This window comes from Balaenoptera musculus, chromosome X (genome assembly GCF_009873245.2).
Source record: "Balaenoptera musculus isolate JJ_BM4_2016_0621 chromosome X, mBalMus1.pri.v3, whole genome shotgun sequence".
In the NCBI taxonomy this organism is placed as follows: domain Eukaryota; kingdom Metazoa; phylum Chordata; class Mammalia; order Artiodactyla; family Balaenopteridae; genus Balaenoptera; species Balaenoptera musculus.
In genome coordinates, this window is record NC_045806.1 from 124293168 (window position 1) to 124298789 (window position 5622).

Here is a 5622-nt window from a genome sequence, read left to right on the forward strand (position 1 = left end):
GATGCCAAGGAAACCAGTGAGCCAGGTGCCCAAGTCTTCAATGAGTGAGGGAGAGGGACCAATAAGTGCTGTGTAACCACAATCTTAGTGGCTGTAAGCAGCACCCATTTATCACCTCATAGTTTCCTTCAGTCAGAAGTCTGCGTGCAGCTTAAGTGGGTCTTCTGCTCAGGGTTTCACAAAGCTGCAATCAATGTGTTAGCCAGGGCTATGTTATCTGAGGCTCTGTGTTCTCTTCCAGCTTATTCAGGTTGTTGGCAGAATTCAGTTTCTTGTGGCTGTAGGCCGAGGTCCCCATTTTCTTGCTGGCCATCAGCCAGGGCTGCTCTCAGCTCCTAGAGACCATTTACAGTTCCTTGCCAGACGGCCCTCTCACAGGTGCTCTCAGGGAGTGAGAGCAGAACATATTGGTCTATTGGTCAACATTCCACAATACCCTGCCACAGCACAAGGATGAGGACTCGGGGGAGAATTCAAGGCTTGTTTCATTCCAGATCTGCGGTCCTCGGACGGGCACTCTTCGAGGGCAGGCCCTGCCCCTTCCATTCACCACTGTATCCGCAGGGCTGGCACTATTTGTTGGGTTTCGAGGGATCACTGGGATGACAAGCATGAGCAGAATTACTTGGATGAGAAGGCGGAGCTCACCCTGCACAGAGAGGCAGGCAGCCCCCTTGTCTCTGTGGGCATGTGAACTGAATCTGAGAAGGAACCTGATATGGGCTGCAATTGCCACCACATGTGCTGGATACCGAGGGCCCTGTTCCCGTAAGTGGCTGTCTCAACATGTGCTGGATTGTTCTCTAACTGCCTGGGCAGTGCCAGGTGGATGGGGCTGGGGCTGGGCTGCCCCAAGGTTGATGATACAGCAGGAAGAGGCTGGTTTCTGGCTGGGAACTCCCGGGGGAGTGAAGGTGAATTGGATCGCAACCAGAATCTGATTCTGTTGAAGTAAAGCCTTATGGAACGTGAGGGGGCAGAAGAGGGACTGGGCATCACTGCAGCATTGACATTTGCTGAGCTCCTGCCCTAAGTCAAGGACTTTCTAAGGTGAGATGATTCTCTCATTGTGGAAGAGGTTGGTCCCAGGCCCATTTGTCTCTGGACATCTTGCATCATCCTGTGAACAATCTTTCCTTTCCCTTCTCTCTACTCTCTTTTTCCTTCATTTTCCCTTCAAGCCCAGACTTTTCCATCCTGCCATTCATTGATTCAGCGAGCATGGCTCTGGGTGGGAGGACAGGCCTCTAGCTTGGAGCAGGCAACTCTAGGGCTGTCAGAGCCAGGAAGTGGAGAATTTCTAAGAGCCTCCAGCAGGGGCCGCCCAAGCGCTGGTGTTCGCTGGCGCTACTGCATTGGTGATTCATGTCCTTAAAATAATATATAGATGAAGCACACGCTTAAAACAAAACAAACTACAAATGCCTAGTCAGATCTTTTTTTTTTTCCCCATTTGCGCTGCATGCATCCGAATTGAGGAGGTTACATTTGGTCACCCCCTTCCCTCCTGGTTTTCCCCGTTCCTCTTCCATCTAGGGAGGATTTCGGCTTACTCCCCCAGATTTAAGAGCCTCAGGGAAGGGAAATAATGAGACCTCCAGGAGGACTCTCACAGTTGGGGGGCTTCCTGTGTGAGGGGAGGGGCTGCGAGCCAGCCCCAGGCCTGTCTGGCATCACACACCTGTGCTCTTAGACTCTGACAATTGGGTGTTTCTTGCGAAGGAGAGCCCACAGCTGGATGGCCAGGGCAACCCCCTCTCCCTCTGCACTTCTGCAGTCAAAGCCAGGGGACAAGTGGAGCTGGGAAACAGCGTGAGGCTTGGGTGACATCCCTCTGGGGCCCCTCTCATAGTTGTGCCATGAAACACACCTCAGGCGCGACTGGGTCCATCTACACAAGGAATAGCTAAAGACGGCCCGAAATGGGGCCCTTTTCAGGGGCAGGGAGGAACAGAAGTGTGGAAGGAATCTTCGGTGGTACAGTGAATTAGCACATGCCTCATCAGACCGGTGTCCTCATGCAGTTAGTAGTTTACGCCAGAAAGGTAGCAAGGAGAGCATGGGCTTGGTGAGGAAAAGGAAGCCCTCATTTTATATGGCACTAATAATTTTAAAACAAGTAAAAGGGATGAGAATTTCAATTCTGTCTTTACTAGGATGTGATTTCCTTATATACTGCAGGCTGTCACCTGCGTTTTACTTGAAGAAATGTGGCATTTGGGAAGCAGCGGACGTCACCCCTTGTGTAATCAGTGTGATGTGATATTTCTGTAACATCATTTAAAAGTCTATCAATATGGGAAACTTCTGTAAGAGTTTCTAAGGGACCAATAAAAACACTTGGGTGGAAGGCATACCAGAGGGGATTCTTGCTAAAGGACATGTGTTCACAGGCAAAACACAGCTTGCAAAAGTCCTTAAAGCTGGGATTTCTCTCCATTGAATTTTGGAGCCCAAGTGTTGCCTTTGAACCCCAGGTAGGAGCAAAAGCTTGAAACTCCCAGTCCTAGCCTTCACCTTGTACCCCGGCAGAAACCACCAGCTGCCCAACGTCACTGCCCCTGACAGCTTGCTGGCCTCCAGCTGGCCACGTGGAGTGATGGCACGTGGAGTGGTCACATGATGACCTCTCTGAGTGATGGCACGTGGAGTGGTCACATGATGGGGCAATTAAATGAGCATGGGCTCTGCCTTCAGACAGATGTAATTTCAATCCTAGCTCCACAGGGTGGTCCTGACCCGCTGCTAAACTTCCCTTGGCCGCATCAGGAAATGCGAATTCCCACAAAGAGACTGCCTAGGGGTCTGTTCCCAGTGTCCAGCAGGTACTCAATAATCTGGGGCTGTGGGTAGCAGGTTCTGCCAATGGAGTTCCAGATCCTGCCCTACCTGGCCTGCCCCAGCTCTAGCCTCACTGGGGCAAAGCCGCAGTGATTGCTGGCTCTCCTGAGTCCCACACCATGGCTCGTGAACTTCAGACAAATGCCAGCTGGGCCAGTAAAATGCTTCCAGTTCTGAAGCCGCAGCCTGTGGCACAGGGGACTTCAGCCTTACTCAGGTGATGCCCACCCAGTTGCCTGACAGGCCCCAGGGAGCAAGTGGGGCATCTTCCTGGTACCTTGTTCCTGGCACTATGAGCAGAGCAACTGTGGTTTCGCATTTCCAGTGTAACTTGTCTTCTATGTCAACAACAAGCTGCTTAAAGAACCAGTCCTCAGAACCCCAGAGGGACACAACAGGCTGGAGGCAAGGTAGCACTGAGCACTTTTTCTGCAATTGTCAGCCGGCGGTGGGGCCCAAAGGCAGGCAAAAGACCCCAACATAATTTTCCTGCTTCTCTTCCCCATAACATCTTTGTGCACCAAATTCATTCTAGCCTTTCAACTCATGGAATCCTCCCTGCTGCCCCAGGGACTGTGCACTGTTACTACGCCCAGCATACAGATGTGCAAACTGAGGCTGGAGAAGGGTCAGCACTGGCTCAAGATCTCACCGCCAGCAGGGCTGGAACTTAAACCCTAGCCTCTGAGCCATGATGGCCACAATGCCAAGGACAAACCCAGCCCAGGGCACTGGTCTGGGCCGCTCAGCCCTGTGTGTGAGGCTGATCACCATGCATCCTCATGGGCAACCAGGGTACATGGAGAGTCACCAAGGCACAGAAGCAGGGGTGGGCAGGCAAGAGCGAGCTTCCAGATCATTGGCTGGCAGAAAACCCCAATTTTGCTCAGGGAAAACATGGACTTTGCAATTTAGGGTCCAGGTTAATACTAATAATATTATTAGCTACTAAACATGGAGCAAGTGAGACGTCGGTGCTACTCCCTGAAGGCATCTTTCCATCCTGTCCAAAGTTAACAGACAGGCTTCTCAGTGACAGAGGGAGCCGCCCAGCAGAGCAACTAGTACCTGTGGCAGCACAGCGCCTTTTCAGCTCATCTCCTCCAGCTGTATTTCCCACTGGGCTCTTGTGAAGTGTGCTATGAAAGCAAGGCAACCGGGTGAGCCTGACGCTGCCGAGCTTCCTGTGTCATCACCGAGCTCTCAAAATCAGAGACTCCTAAATCCCAAAACGTGCCAGAATTGTGTGGGGGACCCAGGCTTTGTGGGACGGCACTGGGAGATGGCACAGGGCTCGGGATTTCCTGAAACAAGACAGCGGACAGGTTTTCAGAGATATAAACAACTAGTGGACACACACGCTTTCCAAGAGCCCTTCCTCTTTTTAGCTCTAGGTTTATCCCATTTCTACCATGGAAGACCGTGGTTGGTACCAAACGAGATTCCACATCCTGATGCAGTTTGACAGATGGTGGGGTGTCTAGTCATCTAGGTTGACCTGGGGCTTGGGCCTCAGTCCTGCCTGTCCCAGGAAGGGCATCCCTGCTGGCCGAAGGCTGGAGGAAGGTCACACACCCAGGAACCCTGGGCCCCTGTCAAAATGTTGGCTCTTACTGGTGTTAATATCACATCTGCACAATGCTTCGTCCAAAAGCCTTGGGGGCCACGTGAGTTTCAGGATTCATAAAGATGATGGGGACACAGAGCATATATCAGTGACACCCTGGCAGGGTCTAGCAAACACGCTGACTTCTCTGCAGTGAACCACATGACTCTTAACACCAAATGGGATAAATAAAGAAAATTCAGGATGCTATAAATAGCGTTGTGCCATCATCCATTTTTGGTTTTACCACCAAAAGGGTTTAGGTCAAGCTGGTGAAAACACTTTTGGTTGCCAAAGCATCATGGCTGATGGAATCGTGGAGAGCAGATCATAGACCCGTATTACCCGAGGCAGCAGGCTGACATCAACTCCCACACAGTTCAGGGAAGCTCCTAGCTTCAGCGATTCCTGGCGCAGCTACAGACCCTAATTCTCAAACCCTGTCGGTTTGATTCAGTTCACGCTGCCTCCTATTGTGTCCAGGGGCCACTATACATCTTTGGTCAAAACCTACCCACGGCTCCCAAGTCCCCAGACCATATCCTGTAGGACCTTTGGGACTGGGGTCCGATAGTGTCACTGTCCTCCTCCTCCTTTCCAAGCTGGAGGCTTTTCACTGTCTGCCTGTCTCCCAGCTGCAGGCTTCACGGCACAGGCCTGCTTTCCCACACTCTTTCTAGCCTGGCAAATCCTTCTTGGGAAAACAGAGACGCCTCTCCAAACACTATTCGTAGTAGGTGCTTTCTGGTTTACAGATTGCTCTCATGTGAATCATCCCGTGTCACCCTCACCCCCACCAGACAGAATAAAAAAAATTAGTCCTTATGGGGAGACTTTCACATTATGCCCATCCTTCAGACGAGGAAATCGAGACTCACAGAGGTAAAGTGATTTGCTTAGACTCACACTCCAGCAGTGGTGGTGCCAGGGATCAATCCCAGGTTTGTGATGGCAGAGCAGAGCTTGTGCTTCCTCCCACGCTGCTCCCTGTGGACGACAGGAGCCTGCCCAGCCTACCTGGGTAGCTCTGCACACACACTTCCCTCTACAGGCAATGAATGAAACTTCACAGCACATCAAAATCTCTAAAACACCTATGCCAACAATCGCTCAGAGGACCTGAAGTGATGGTGTCAGGCTGGGGCCCTCCACAAACTCATCTGCTCCAGCCACAC